The sequence below is a fragment of the Stenella coeruleoalba genome (genome assembly GCF_951394435.1).
Source record: "Stenella coeruleoalba genome assembly, chromosome: 1".
NCBI lineage: Eukaryota > Metazoa > Chordata > Mammalia > Artiodactyla > Delphinidae > Stenella > Stenella coeruleoalba.
The window spans coordinates 95,400,196-95,417,211 of record NC_137169.1 but is presented as its reverse complement, the minus strand read 5'-3'; the positions used below and the strand labels follow the sequence as shown (position 1 = coordinate 95,417,211).

The 17,016-nt window shown below is 38.4% G+C and overlaps 1 protein-coding gene across 1 annotated transcript in view; it reads left to right on the top strand.

Moving 5' to 3' along the window:
* Positions 1 to 320: 320 nt before the first annotated feature.
* Positions 321 to 17,016, top strand: part of WDR47 (WD repeat domain 47) — a 57,981-nt gene continuing 41,285 nt past the window's right edge. The window contains exon 1 of the mRNA XM_079921385.1: positions 321 to 619. The gene's annotated coding sequence lies outside the window, so the exon portion shown is untranslated. The remainder of the gene's footprint in view (positions 620 to 17,016) is intronic.

Below are 17,016 nucleotides of genomic sequence, written 5' to 3'. Positions count from 1 at the left end.
TCAACAGCGAGGAGTCTTAAGAGTCACTTCTAATGCGCAGACGACTCTCGATTCGGAGGAGACAACTCCCTCCGCCCTATTTCGGGACGCGGGGTCATCAGCCACCAGAGGGTCTGCGTGCCGGCTGCTGGTCTCTCACGCAGTCGCCGCGCCGGCTTTTCCTTCTAGTCCAGCTGGTCCTTGGAGCGCTAGCGGGGAGCCGGTCCACCAGACCAGTCCCCACCTTGCCCCGGGCTGGCGCCCGCCCAGCCGACTCTCCCTTCGACGCAGGCACCTGCCTGGCCGCCCCGCTCGGCGGGGTCCTGAGGCTCCTCGGGGAAGCGCGGCGATTGGCTGCGGCTCGGGGCTGGTGCTCGGCTGCAGCGCCGCTTGACAACCGCAGTGTGTGAGAGGCTGAGCTGACGGTCGCCGGCCCGGGAGGAGGAGACGGGAGGAAAGACAGACTGACGAGCAGATGGATTGACGCGCGGGCGGCTGGAGGCAGGACCGACGTCGAGCCCAGACCGCCGCCCTCACACTCCCTTTCCAGCCCAGAGCCCGCCGCTTGGGGGCCCCGTCCTCCGGCCTCCGCGCCGCTTTCTCCTCCGCGATTTCTCCGGGCTCGTCCCGGAGCCCTCAGGTGAGCGACTTCGGGAGGCGGAGGCGGGGTCGGGCCGCGCTGCACACCGCGGGTTGCCATGGTCACCCGTCACCGCCTGTCACGACTTGACAGGGCTGCGACCGTGGCGACCCCCAAGGGCGGCGTTCGCGGCCCCGGAGAAGGGTCTTGGGTAGGCTTGGGTGCTGACTGGGTGGCGACTGGGGTCGTGGGTGAGGCCCCGGCGCCGACGGATGGGGGCCAGGCCCCGACGGGAAGCCGCCGCTCCTGAACCACACCTTTCTCTCGCTGCCAACCCGGCTCCGGGGGCCGAGCGACGGCCCTCGCCCTGGCACCGCCCGCCCCTGACCAGTAAGCCAGCGCAGGGTTGGTGCCCACCTCGCTGCTGCTGTGGGGCGGGAGGGCGGCTGACTGCGCTGATTATTCCTTCCTCGCCCCTCTGCCGAGCCCGAGCGACAGCCGAGGGACGCGTTCGCGTCCCATTCTGGGCACGCCTTGGCCGGGAGGAGGGGAGAGCGCTGCGGGGCTGGGGCAGCCCCGCGGGGGCCGGGTTTGGACTTTCTGACGTCAGTGGTCAGTGGCAGCAGGGCTTTGGGGGTCTGGGCGGGGTCGCGGAGGGGGGCAGCGACTGGATTTGGAACTCAGGTTGGACCGGTGCCCCGGGGGCGTCTGCGTAGGAGACACGGGAACGGGAGCTTGTAGAACTCTTAGGGTTAAGCCGCTTTCTTATGTTGGGGAGAAAGAGATTGGGGCTGCAGCTCTGGCGCGAGGCCTTGGGCGAAAGGGGCGGGGGCAGGCAGGGGCGGCCTTTGACCAGTATTTGATTATTTTCTTTTCTGTACCCAGAGGTGCAGTCAGTAACCACGCGTGGTATCTGAGCAGAGCGTTTTTGGCAACTTTGTTCTCTCTGCATAATGAAGGGAGAAGTCTTTGTTCCACCCACATTCATAGGTTATGATCCTAACACTTATTTCCCTCCCTTTGCTGCGGACTTCTTAGAATGCTTCAAGAAGTTACTGGCACAGAGATTAACATGTAGGCTTTAATACATTATAAACCTTTTCTTTACAGTAAATCCAAGTAGAATTTTTTTTGTCTCCAGTGTTGGTACGTGTTGCCTTGAAATTTTACTAGAAAGGAGAAACGCCTAAGAGCCCATTTTCCTTTTTGTGACATATTCTTTGGCCTCGTTTAGGAGGAAAATGTAATGAACAGTTTTACCTTAGGTTTCAGTGGGTAGATTGCTTCCACACAGGAAAGAAAAATTATTTTAGTGACCAACCAGTTAAGCCATAACCGTATATTGTTAGGGGAAAAACACACACAAACACTTGAATTTGATGCCATTATGGATATGTAATTTTTTTGTGAAGGAATTTTAACCTGTTTTCTTCCCACCCTCCCACTTCCTAATTCTTGTCTTTTTCTTTTTTTTTTTTTTTAAAGTCAGTACTAGGAATGTATCATAAGAGAGCAGGGGTACTATCTTATGTTCCTAGTTACATAATTGTGTTCAGCCTCTTTTTCTGTTTGTGAAATCGAGTTTATCAGTTAGTTACTTACTAAATAGTGTGTGATATGCTTTGCTATATGCTGCAAAATAAGTATGAAAAGATGCAGTTTTCCTCAGTAGCTCAGTAAGCTGGAAATCAGATTTCTAGGATTTAAGTTTCCCTTTGCTACTGATTGCAATCTTGGAAGAGGTACTTACCCTACTAGTGACTTAATTTCCAGACGATAGTACTTGCTATTGTATTAGTCTCGGAATGAGCTCTGAAGTTGAACAAAGTAAAGTATTTGAAAGCACTTTGGAAAAAAATTTAAGGCATCTGTTGATTACTTTTTAACAGAATGGAGCATTGACATGGCTAATTAAAAATTTCTGCATGATCTATTTAGTATTTCTAGGTCCAGGACCTTATTTCTTACAGTGGCCTTAAAAAGGCTCATGGAAACTATTAAGATGTGTCTTTACCCCGTGGCAGAGGTTCTTTATTACTGTGGTGACATGGAGAAAAGGGTGTTTCCTCCCTATATGTGGGTCAGGATTGCTTTCCTGCTTTCAGTAGGGTATTCTCATATTTTAGAAAATAAGGCTATGACCAATAACTCTTACTTGAGTTTCATTTGGTGTTAAATAATCCTCAGCGTGCATCATTGGTTCTTGAATAACCAAGAAATAGCTTACTTTATCCCCCCCGACCTTTGCTTTTCAAATAGGAGTATTAGTGATAAGCTGCAATGTGACAAGAGATAAATCTGTTGTCACAGAACATGGCACACACTAATGGAGCTGTCATCAATTTCACTTGAAGAGTTGGATAAAAAATAGTGTTTTTATATTAAACAGAAGATATATGGAGAATGTAATATTCACACTAATTTCTAGGTAAAATTCAAGGACTGCAAAGAAATTTTATGCTTATGGGCTCTGTGGGGATGGGTTCAGTTTCTTCTGTCCTTATGGAGAAAAGTTTAAGAAGCATTGCCTTAGACTTACTCAGCTAATAAATGACAAATCACTACATAGGACAGGAAATAAGTTGAATTCCGTTTTCTAAAACTTTGACATTAGCCTCAAGATTACTTGAATCCTAACTATCCTCTCTTTGTTTTCACCCCTGTATATGTTAGAATGTTATAGTGGAAAGGTCACAGGATTTTAGACCCGGTCGTCCCATTCTTGCTTCTGCACTTTTTGCAGTATGACCTTAGACAAGTAACTGACGTCTCAGAGTATTAGTGTAATCATCTGTAAAATGAAACTGGAGAGTTGTGAGTGTTATATAGATGAAGGATGGGAGTATTTAGCACAGGATCTGACATAGTGGATACACAATAAATGTTAGTTACTTTTTCACAATAATATTACTTTTCCCTTCCCATCTCTGCATGTGAGGATATTAACAATCCTTCAGACCCATTCTTAGCAAGATACCTCAGAACTTCCATAGCATTTTATTTGTAATTTTTTATGATACTCTTTACTTTATATTTTATGTATATTATTTTTATACAGAAGACTTTAATCCAGGTCTTCAGGTTATAAATCCAGTGCTGACCCATGTCTGAGAATACTTTTTTTTTTTTTGCCATTTAATTTTGAGACCATTACATTGAATAGCCAAAGCTTACATATTTCAGCTGATTTTTCTTCCTTTTTATTTTGAGTTTGTTTTTGTTTGTGTAAAAAGATACCTTACAAAACACCACACCCTCCCTTAGAAGCCTTTGTTTTGTGTTTTATCTTCTTGTTCACCATAGTAACTCAATCATTGTATCCCAGGGATGCAGCATCGTGCCAGCACATAATAGACACAAGTATTTTTAAATGAATACTTACTTCAAACATGTTACCACAAGTAGGAGTCTCTCCATGTGGCATCTTTAACATAATTGATCTAATCAGGATTCCCAATGTTTCAAAGTTACACCTAAAATTTTTTCAAAAAACAAGGTAAAAAAAAAAACAAGGTAAACTTTTTCCAGAGTAAATTTTTATAGTTATCTGTAGCACAGTAGCTCTTCCATAGCGTGTTATTAGCAACCCTAAGGACAATGCCCTTACCTTATGAGTTCTAAAGGGGATAAATTTATATTGCACCAATCACATGCTTGCCACTCTACTAGGAGGTTGATCCCATTTCACAAGTCAACACTCTATTTTATAGAGAAACAGTACTACATGAAAAAGGACATAAAATTTTTATATTATTTATAGTTGATATATTTGATTTAAATAATGAATTCTGTGAAATGAATGAGTTTCTATGATTAAGTGCCATGTTTTGTGACTTTTGTTGATCTATTGAAAAAGAAAATGGAACTTACATAAAATCTTTGCGAAAGCTTTATAGAACTGAGCTAAAATTGGTGCCTTAATGTCCATTTTGGTTTAACATTTTTTCCTGTTTATTTATTTATCTATTTTCTTCCAGTTTTATTGAGATATCATTGACATATAGCACTGGATAAGTTTAAGGTGTACAGCATAATAATTTGACTTACATACATTACAAAATAATTATCACAGCAAGTTTAGTAAACATCCATCATCTCATATAGATACAAAATTTAAAAAATAGAAAAAAATATTTTCCCTTGTGATGAGAACTCTTAGGATTTACTCTCAACAACTTTCCTGTATAATATACAGCAGTGTTAATTATTTTTATCATGTAGTGCATTACATTCCTAGTACTTGTTTATCTTATAACTGGAAGTTTGTACCTTTTGACAGCCTTCATCCAGTTCTCCCTTCCCCTGCTCCTTACCTCTGGTAACCACAAATCTGGTCTCTTTTTTCTATGAGTTTGTTTGTTTGTTTTTGAAGTATAATTGAAGTATAATTATTGAAGACTGTGTTAGTTCCTATTATATAACATAGTGATTTGATATTTCTATACATTTCAAAATGATCACCATAATAAGTCTAGTTACAATATGTCACCCTACAAAGATACTACATAGTTATTGACTATATTCCCCACACTATACATTTTATACCCATGACTCATTTGTTTCAGAACTGGAAATTTGTACCTCTTAATTTCCCTCACCTATTTCTTTTCTCCCCCAACACCCTTCCCCTCTGGCAACCACCTTTTTGTTCTCTATGTATAACTGTTTCTGTTTTATGTTTTTTAGATTCCACATGTAAGTGAAATCATACAGTATTTACCTCTCTCTGTCTGACTTATTTCATTTAGCATAATACCCTGAAGGTCCATCCATGACAAGACTTCATTCTTTTTTATGGCTGAGTAATATTCCATTGTGCATATGTGTATGTGTGTGTGTACACACACACACACACACACACACACACACACCCCACATCTTCTTTCTCAGTTCAAATACTGATGGGCACTTCGGTTGCTTCCATATCTTGGCTTTTGTAAATAATGCTGCAGTGAACATAGGGGTGCATATATCTTTTCTAATTAATGTCTTCGTTTTCTTCAGATAAATATCCAAGAGTGGAATTACTGGGTCCTATGGTAGTTCTATTTTTAATTCTTTGAGGAATCTCTGTACTGTTTTCCATAGTGGCTGCACCAATTTACATTCTCACCTACAGTCCACGAGGGTTCCATGTTCTCCACATCCTCACCAGCACTTGTTATTTGTTGTCTTTTTCAATAATAGCCATTCTGACATGTGTGAGGTAATATCTCATTGTGGTTTTGATTTGTATTTCCCTGATGATTAGTGATGTTGAACATCTTTTCATGTGCCCGTTGGCCATCTGTATATCTTTGGAAAAATGTCTGTTCAGATTCTTTACCCATTTTTTAATCAGGAATCGGGTTGCTTTTTGATGTTGAGATGTATGAGTTCTTTGTATATTTGGATATTAACCCCTTACTGTATATGTTGTTTGCAAATTTTTGTAAATTTTGCTGTTTTGTTGTTTACATTATTTTGAGAGCTTGGAAACAGAATTGGGCTGGTCTTCTTTCCAACTTCAGGAAAAGCTTTTGAAATGAAATTCTGGGAAGTGCAAAAAACAATATCTCACAACTAGATGGTGTAAAGCAACTTTAGGTGTGTCTAGGTGTGTTCATTGTATAGTACCCACATAATGGGAATTGTTAATTTCACTGTGTACAGTTGTTGACCAGACCATACCTGGAGTATTGTGTTCTATTTCAGATGCTTTAAAGAGAGAGATTAACAAATGTTCAGAGGAGAATGACTAGAATTGTAGGGGATCTGGAAGGTATGTGAAGAATGGTTGAAGGAAGTAGGGAAATAGACCTGATGATTGTCAGATTCAAATGTGTAAAAGTTTTTAATGTAACAGATTTTTATTATGCTGACCCAAAGACATACCTAGATGAAAGTAGATTTTAATTCAATATTAGAAAACAAAACAAAATGCCTTTTTATACTTGAGAAAAAATTGAAGGAATTCTGTATTATCTATTGCTGTGTAACAAATTACCCCAAAACTAAGTGGCTTAAAATAGCAAATATTTATCTCACTGTTTCTGAGGGTCCCAACATCCCAGCTGGGAGCCTCTGATTTTAGGTCTCTCTTGAGGTTGCAGTCAAGTTTCTTACAGGGGCTGTGGTCTCACCTGAAAACTCGACTCGGGGATGATCTCCTTCCAAGCTCAGTGACCTGGACCTCTGTTCCTTGTTGGACTGAGGGCTTCCGCTCTTCGCAGGCTGTTGACTGAAGGCTTCCCTCAGTTCTTTGTTACTTGGACCTTTCCACAAGGTTGCTTCATGACATGGCAGCTGGCTTCCCAGAGTGAGCAGTCTGAGAGAGGGCACATGCGTGCCCTCAGGATGGATGTTACCATCTCTTTATAAATCTTGGAAATGACATCCCAACACTTCCACTCTGCACTTGGGTACAAGTGAGTCAGTAAATCCAGTCCACACTCAAGGGCCAGGGACTACAAAAGGATGTAAAAACACTAGTAGTCTTATTGGTGACCGCCTTAGAGACTGTCTTCCATAGGTGCCTTGGGGGGTATAGAAATTTTCTGTTATTGGAGGCATTTATGTAGAGGTTGGCAGACCATCTCTCAGAGTTAAGTGTTCAGATATTCTGTACTAAATTAGAGAGTGGACAGAGGTACCTTCCAACTCAATTCTATGATAAGTTTATAAATGCGAAGGAAGTAGAAAAGTTAAGAATAGAAAACTTTAATGGGTAATTAGTATATACTCTGTTGTACTTCTTTCTATAGTTAATATTGTATAATTTGTGTTATTTTTAGTAAGCTTTGAAGTTTTTGTGACTCTTGGTTCAGTATATTTTCTTATGTTTCTGAATGTACCACTATATAATAGATATAGTCCTATACTTACTGACAAACCATTTTTTTTTAACATCTTTATTGGGGTATAATTGCTTTACAATGGTGTGTTAGTTTCTGCTTTATAACAAAGTGAATCAGTCATACATAAACATATGTTCCCATATGTCTTCCCTCTTGCGTCTCCCTCCCTCCCACCCTCCCTATCCCACCCCTCCAGGCTGTCACAAAGCACCGAGCCAATATCCCTGTGCCATGCGGCTGCTTCCCACTAGCTATCTACCTTACTAAGTTTGTTAGTGTGTATATGCCCATGACTCTCTCTCGCCCTGTCACAGCTCACCCTTCCCCCTCCCATAACCTCAAGTCCGTTCTCTAGGAGGTCTGCGTCTTTATTCCTGCTTTACCCCTAAGTTCTTCATGACATTTTTTTCCTTAAATTCCATATATATGTGTTAGCATACGGTATTTGTCTTTTTCTTTCTGACTTACTTCACTCTGTATGACAGACTCTAGGTCTATCCACCTCATTACAAATAGCTCAATTTTGTTTCTTTTTATGGCTGAGTAATATTCCATTGTATATATGTGCCACATCTTCTTTATCCATTCATCCGATGATGGGCACTTAGGTTGTTTCCATCTCCGGGCTATTGTAAATAGAGCTGCAATGAACATTTTGGTACATGACTCTTTTTGAATTTTGGTTTTCTCAGGGTATATATGCCCAGTAGTGGGATTGCTGGGTCATATGGTAGTTCTATTTGTAGTTTTTTAAGGAACCTCCATACTGTTCTCCATAGTGGCTGAACCAATTCACATTCCCACTAGCAGTGCAAGAGTGTTCCCTTTTCTCCACACCCTCTCCAGCATTTATTGTTTCTAGATTTTTTGATGATGGCCATTCTGACTGGTGTGAGATGATATCTCATTGTAGTTTTGATTTGCATTTCTCTAATGATTAATGATGTTGAGCATTCTTTCATGTGTTTGTTGGCAGTCTGTATATCTTCTTTGGAGAAATATCTTTTTAGGTCTTCTGCCCATTTTTGGATTGGGTTGTTTGTTTTCTTGTTACCTGACAAACCTTTTTTTATGTAGTTCAGTTTTGAAGCATACTCACATATCTTTAAGTTCTGCTTTTCTCGTTGAAAACAAAAAAGTGTGGGAGTAAAAAAAGAACATAAAGGATAATTTTAATCTATTTTACAAAGCACTCTTTTGGTACCTTGGCTTTAGGTGTGACAGAAAACAATACTAGAGATTTCATCATATAATGAAAGGTTCAATTGTGTTCTTAGATAAAGCATACCTTTTACCACAGATAAGGTAAAAACACACAAACAAGCAAATAAAGAATACTGTATGAATTTATATGAATATTCACTTTGATCTTAGTTGATGTAGCATTAATTTGTGATTAGAGTCTATACTTAAAATTTTTGGTACAAATATTAATCTTAAAACAATTCTACATTTCTTACTTACATGTGTTTTTATAGGTTGAAATTTTGCTTAATAAACATTTGAATGTTTACGATAAGGTGCTGTGATAATTTAAGGAATAAGCTATTTAAAACTCCTTTAGGACTTCCCTGGTGGCATAGTGGTTAAGAATCCACCTGCCAATGCAGGGGACAAGGGTTCGAGCCCTGGTCAGGGAGGATCCCACATGCCATGAAGCAACTGGGCCTGTGCGCCACAGCTACTGAGCCTGCACGCCAGAACTGCTGAAGCCCGTGCTCCGCAACCAGAGAAGCCACCGCAATGAGAAGCCTGTGCACCACAACAAAGAGTAGCCCCCGCTCGCTGCAACTAGAGAAAGACCACGCGCAGCAACGAAAACCCAACGCAGCCAATAAATAAATAAATAAACGAACATCCTTTATCTTAAAAAAAAAAAATTAAGTGTGGTTTATCAAGTAGGGTTAGGAAGTATATTTTATTAGACCTGGAGAGATCTTTTAAAATAAAAAATAGGGCTTCCCTGGTGGCGCAGTGGTTGAGAATCCTCCTGCCGATGCAGGGGACACGGGTTTGTGCCCCGGTCCGGGAAGATCCCACGTGCCGCGGAGCGGCTGGGCCCGTGAGCCATGGCCGCTGAGCCTGCGCATCCGGAGCCTGTGCTCCGCAATGGCAGAGGCCACAACAGTGAGAGGCCCGTGTACCGCAAAAAAAAAAAAAAAAGTCTGGTTAGATTGTTATTAATGTAGACTTCTAGCTTGTTTACTCACCCTATTAACATTGTTTAATAGAAAAATAATTTGAAGAATCATAGAACTATGGACCTCTGTTGGAATAATTTTTATATATTATTTCAGTAAAATGAAGGTTTTTCATTTTGGCATATTTAGATGACTCTATCCATTTTATGTTTTTCCTTGCTTTTGTAAAGTATTGATGCCCTTCCCTTTCTTGGGAATCAGTGTGATACAGTAGGAAGAGCTTTAGAATCTGGTCAACTTATGGTTCCAATCTTGTTCTAGGGTTTTAACCTTTGTCTGCCGTATTTTCTTCCTTCCTTCCGTCCCTTCCTATTTCTATCTCTCTGTCTCTCTTTGCCTCTCCTCTATGTCTCTTATTTCTTTTACTCTTTAACAGTCAGAAATTCTAATTTTTATTGTTACAAAGCTTAGGATATGAATTGGGGAGGAGGAGGCAATTTCTTGCCTGACTATCAAGATAAGGCAGCCCAGATGTTTAAGGAACTAATGAAAAATTGATCTAAAAGTTAATCTAAATATATATATTTTTTCCTCCTCTTTGCCTCTTTGTTTTGTTACACAATTAAATAGGTTCCCTCAGATACTTTTAAGAGATTTCCTGGATGGTGTTGACAGGGATGTTGATATCAGGATTTATGTCCTGACACACTTCTGAAAGAAGTATTCAGCTGCTAGTGAGATGTTCAGCCTTAATATAAATACTGGGCTAATTTTTTAACCTTACAAAGCTTAGTATCTTCATCTGTAAAATGGGGATGAAATTGCCAATCTTGTAAGATTGTTATAAAGATCAATTAAACAATATAAGTAAAGATCCTAGAATAGTTTTTGTACTCAATAGTTTTTGCATTGTAAATGTAGCAGTTGATCCTATCTTTGGGATTCTATTCTACCTGGTACCTTGATATAGAAGAGAACTTTTGAGATCTAATTCTATAATTTTTTTTCATTTTCACAGTTTTTTCTGTGTAAAATTAAAAATTTTATTTATATAAGAAATGTATGTATAAATGTACAAGTAATGCATGAATATATATTGGTTGTAAAGCATTCAGATAATACAAACGATAAAGAGTAAAAAACCTCCCTTCAACCCCTTTCCCTTCCTAGTTCCCCACCCTCTATCCAATCTCATTCCTCTCTTCAGAGGTAACCACTCTGAACAGTTTGATAAGTATCTCTCCAGTCCTCTCTTTGTCATTTATTTAGACACAGAGATATTATGCCCTCCCTTTTAAAAAAGATAAATTGGCCTATTTATATTCATCCATTCAACAAATATTTATTGATAGCTGTATTGTTCTGTGATGTGCCTTTTTATTGTTAAGGTACAGTAGATCTACATCACTGCATTAGTATTCTATAGTGTGAATTTACCATAATTTAACAATTCTCCTATCGAGAGCTCAGTTTGTTTCTAGTTTTTCTCTATTACGAGCAAATCTTAAGGAACATCTTTGTATATGTATCTTTATATATATTTGCAAGTATTTTTGCAGAATAGGTTCCTAGAAATAGAATTGGAATCAGTGAGTCAAAGAGTATATACATTTAAAATTTTCATAGATGAAAATTTCATGCTGTCAAATTCTTTTTCAAAACGTCTGTCCCAGAACTTCGCTGTTGGCACAGTGGTTAAGAATCTGCCTGCCAGTGCAGGGGACATGGGTTTAATCCCTGGTCTGGGAAGATCCCACATGCCGCCAAGCAACTAAGCCCGTGTGCCACAACTACTAAGCCTGTGCTCTAGAGCCTGCGAGCCATAACTGCTGAGCCTGCACGCCCCAACTGCTGAGCCCGCGTGCTGCAACTACTGAAGCCTATGTGCCTAGAGCCTGTGCTCTGCAATAAGAGAAGCCACCACAATGAGAAGCCTTCACCACAATGAAGAGTAGCCCGCTCGCCGCAACTAGAGAAACCCTGTGTGCAGCAACAAAGACCCAACACAGGCAAAAAAAAAAAAAAAAAGTCCCAATTTATAGTCTTAACACAGCATATTAAGGGGCATTTACACTCTTGCCAACACTATATATTATCAGGTCTTTTAAATTTTTCCATAAATGGTATCTTTAATATTACTAGTGAAGTTGAACGTCTTCTCATAAATTCTTTGGTTATTTGTAATTCTGTGAATTGTCTGGATTTTTTGCTTATTGTTCAACTGGAATTTTGGGGGAGATATTGATTTGAAGATGCTATTTTTATGTTCTAGATGATAATCACTTAGCTGTTTATATGTATTGTATTTGGTCCTTGTTTGTCCCTTGTCTTTTAACTTTATGGCAACTTCTGTTAAATGGAAGATTTACATTTTACATTTTTAGTGCCAAATTTAGCAATTTTTAAATTTATCTTTTCTGTTTTTTTAAAAAATAAATTTATTTATTTTTATTTTTGGCTGTTTTGGGTCTTTGTTGCTGCGCGTGGGCTTTGTCTAGTTGCCACGAGCAGGGGCTACTCTTCGTTGTGGTGCACAGGCTTCTCATTTTGGTGGCTTCTCTCGTTGCGGAGCGCAGGCTCTAGGCAGGCAGGCTCAGTAGTTGTGGCGCATGGGCTTAGTTGCTCCGCGGCATGTGGAATCTTCCCGGACCGGGGCTCGAACCCGTTTGTTCCCCCTGGATTGGCAGGCGGATTCTTAACCACTGCGCCACCAGGGAAGTCCACCTTTTCTGGTTTTTATGTGACTCAATTATACAGCCTGTGTCTGCTTATCTTGTACATTTTTAGTACTTTAGTAATTAAGTATGTTTTTTAAATACTTGTGGGTTTGAATATGCAAACAATTCAAATACTTTAATCTCATAAAGAAAGATTGAAATAATATTTGAATCTGATCTGAGAAGAGGTCTCAGGTTATAAAAGAAATACAAATCACACTGAAATGTTATTGCTTCATTATATACACAGTGAATACATTATATTCATTATATTTCTAGTTCTTTCCAGTTTTTTGCAATTGGAAATTCATTATTTATGTTTCATGTATAATATTTCAATTTTTTGGAATAGGTAATAATTGTACATGGTACAAAATTGACAAGGTACAAAAGGGTATGTAGTGAAAAATCTTCCATTTCTATTCTTTATTATCCAGTTTTCCCTCTTGGAGGCAGCCATTTTTATCAATTTCTTGTGTCTTTTTCCAGAGATATTTTATGCATATACACAACATATTGTTTATGTTAATTGATTCTTTTCTTTTTATAGCTATATAAAGCTGCACCTGCTTTAAACATAATTTGTTCTTCACACCAAAAATCATTCACAGTTCCAGAAGGTAAATTAAAATAATTGATGAATAGAGAACAGCTGTCAACAGTAAGAAGGGACACACACTGCATCCATGTTAGCCGATTAGCAGACGTGACAGAGCCTTGCAGTTAGAAGGGCTTTTCTTTTGTTTGTTTACTTAAATGATCTAAAACAAGTCTATTTTCTTTCTTCTTATTAAACTGACCTAAGGATCAGAGACTTCTGATTATTCCAGACTTGCTATTTCCCCCTAAGAATATATACTTCCTGTTACTGAAATGTGAGTTAAAACAAATTATAAAAGTTGAAGGGAAATCATAGAAATTAGCCAAACTAACCCTCTTATTTATGTATGAAGAAATTGAGGCCCATAGAAATTGTGACTTGCAGTGTCACATTTATATTCCTGAAGGACCAAACATTTACAATTAAATGATCTGGCAGCAACATAAGTTTTTGGAATGCTATTTTATTAAAGAGATAGCTAGCAAGTTTTTTCTCACTCTTTTTTTCTTTCTTTTTTTAAGGAAAAAGTCCCATAGTCTTATGTTGCAGTTTGATATTTTATGAAAAAGCTTCATAGTACTTCATTTCCTTATCTGCATTTTTGCCTGTAAACTGGAATGGTAAAGGACTATTGTTCAGCGTTAGGCACTCTGTAATTCTTGGAAGGTGAAAGAAAGTGGTGTTTATTGTTTAGGATGGAGATGGGGATTAATGGAGCCTTTTTATGCACTTTTTTCTTGATTATAAAATATTTAGTGGCTGTGCCTTAATTCCCTTAATCTTATGCTTCTGAATCATTCTCAGCCTTATGCTTCTGAATCATTCTTAGCCTTGTGCATTTTTCTTCCTTTCTAATCTGTATTGTAAGTAAGTAGAAGAAGAACCTCATTGCAAAGGAACATTTAAATATCTATTTATATTTGGCTAGAAAGCTACCACTGATATATTTTTCATGAAACTTTTTCCGTATCTATGTATGGAAATATACATAGAAGTCAATATATTTCTATTACCATTCTTTTTTTTCTTATCTGTTGTTAACATTTTACCTTTAATCGTAGATTTCTAAAAATAATTTTATTTCTTGCCCTCTAATACATTCTTCTAATCTTGATTCACTAAGACAGTAATCAGCAGGAGTCCATATAGAGACACCATCTGGAATTTAGTTTCTGTAGGTGTTAATTGTATATTAGTACTAAAATACTAACCACTTTCCAGCTGGTTTCCAGATATATTTATTTTTAAAGAAAACTCTTGTTTCCTTACCTCACTTAGTCCAGATATTGAATATAAGTAAACATTTATTTCTTAAAGGAAAATTCATAGCATTCATGTTTCTGTGATTTTTTTTTACAGTAAATCTATCATTTAATACGGAAATACTGAAACACTCTGATTCCTCCTCCCCCATTTTGTTTTCTGTTTTCAGTGGAATACACTTTATTGTTGGTCCTATATAAATTGTGCGTGATGAGTAATTGTTCACATGTACCATGGGCTGGCAGGTCTACCTAAGATGTTATCAAGGCTGAATTTGGCTAAATAGTCAGATTAAAGGGCCAGAGCTTTATCCTTTTGAATGGCTTCTTTTTTTTTTTTTTTTTTTTTTGGCTGCATCACGTGGCTTGTGGGATCTTAGTTCCCTGACCAGGGATCTAACCCATGCCTTCGGCAGTGAAAGCACAGTGTCCTAACCACTGGACCGCCAGGGAATTCCCTTGAATAGCTGTTAGAACAGTTGCAAACAAAAGCATCTACTCTGTACTTTTTAAGAGACATTTCTTCATTGATGTTTTTGCTTCTTAAGTTAATAAGTGTTAATTTATAACACCTATTACATACTGTACATCTGATTAAAAAATCATTTTAGTGGTTCCTAAGCTAGTTAAATCTTACTTTGGATTTGTAGTCCCCTTGAGGGGAGGGGAAGAGGCATTTATTATTGAATTCTACTCCTCTGAATTAGCAAAAAATTCTAGCTTTGTAGTGATTAGTAGTTCAAGGAAATTAAAGAATGAATCATGCTTTTATGTTATGTTTAAAAATATATACATATCTAATTTCTAAATTATATAGTTAGGATTTTGGGAGCCTCTACAAATGTTTCAGTAACACAGGGTGGGTTACAAAAGAATAATTCTAAGATATAGTCATTATGTTATGTGTCTATGTTTTATGTTGTATCCAGCAACAGTAAAGTTTATAAGAGTTAAAATTCTGGGTTGGGTGATTAAAATATCATACTTTTCTACTGGGAATTCTACAGTATAGAATTAAAACTTATCTTTTTAAATGAATTATTTTTTATTTTTTAAATGAATTTTTTAAAACCCTGAATAATTCTAGGGTAATTAAGATCTATTTTTTGTATCTATTCAAATTCTAGATATAAAGTCAGTGTAAAATATGTATCTGTAAGAATATACTACTTCTTTTTCTCTTAGGTTTTATTAATCAGAAATGATGGCAGCATGAAACTTGTGGGACTATTGCCATAGATTCGTAGTAACTCCAGAGTTACTTAGTATTAGACTGAATGTTGAATGAGGCCTATAAAATGTTTAATATCATTGGATGTATTGAACATTAGAAAATTATAGTCTCAGTTCTGTATTAAGTTGTGTGATTGGTATATGGTGATTTAAGTGAAGTGCCCTCTAAGATTCGAGGGGAGTTTACAATTATTTTTCTGAGAGTTAAATTAGCAAAAGCCATTCTTTTCTAGTAAGAATTATCTGAAGATTTGGGGAATGCTAAAATTGCTAATCTCAGAGACACAGTTCTGAAATATGATCAGAATTTATTGAATGGAAATATCATTAACTTTATTGTACAGAGTCTTTTGGACAAAGTCTATGAAGAGAAGGGTGGTCAGCTCAGAAGATAGCAAAGGGAAACCCAAAGCATGAGGAATTGGGTGGCTGGCCTGTTGGGGGAGAGAGATTTGTGAGTTGTCTGTTTCCTGAGGTAGCCATGTCCTTATTGTGGAGATGGATGTATGAGATTAGCTTAGTCTGATGTCATTAAGTATTTGAATCATAATTATTTTTCCATGCTCTGTCCCTTGTTTACTCTATCACCTTGTCCACCTAAGAGAGAAAATGTATTCATCTGATGAACATTCTAGTCTGCTAGATGTTTGTACTTCTCATTATGAAGAAATAAATTGTCAAAATAGTAGACAAAAAATAAACCCATGTGCATACATGCATATGTTTATGTTTCTGTGAATTTGGTTGAAGATAGGTCCTGTGAGAAGATAATTGGTCCTGTGAGAAAGATACGTTTACAGTCTGTTTCATCTGATGAGGTCTGTTTGCAGCTAGTCCGCTTAGCTTGGTAGTCTTTTGTACTGCTCTGAGCGTGAACATTTGAAAACTGCAGCAACTTAGGCCATTTAACTTGTGTGGCCTCATCTTTAAAATGAGAGTGTTAATCTAATGATCTTCAGAATTCCTCCTAGTTCTAATTCTTGATGAATTAACCTGTGTGCTCAATTGTATCACTGCAGACTTACAAGTGAGAGAAGGGATTTGAGAGAGCTGAAATATCACTGATGTTTAAGTTGGTAGTACCAATATGACTTAAAGTTGCACATTTTAACCAACCTTGTTTTGTTTGGTTCCAAAGTATAGGGTACAACATTTTACTTGTTGCTGCTACACTCTATAAGTTTCTTAAGGACAGAGCCAATGTGTCCTGACTATACAGGACAGTGTCTATCACAGAGAAAAGACAGTAAGTGCTTATTGAATTAGTGTGTAGGGCATAGCTAAACATGGTTTGGTTATTAGTGATTTTTTAAAATATTCTTTATTATGGCAAATTTTAAACGTATGTAGGAGTAGACAGAATAATATTGTCTTAGTTCATTTGGGGTGCTATAACAGAATACCATAGACTAGGTGGTTTATTTATAGCATTAATTTATTGCTCACAGTTCTGCAATAGATGCTGGAAGTCTGAGATAAGGGTGCTAGCATAGTTCCGTTCTGGTGAGAGCCCTCTTCCCGGTTGCAGACTGCTGAGTTCACATTTTATCCTCATGGAGAGAGTCGAACTAGCTTTCTGGGGTCTCTTTTATTTTTTATGATGATGATGATGATGATTTTTTTAGGAAGAGCGCAAGGGCCGCGAGCGGCCGGGAACCCCGGCCCAC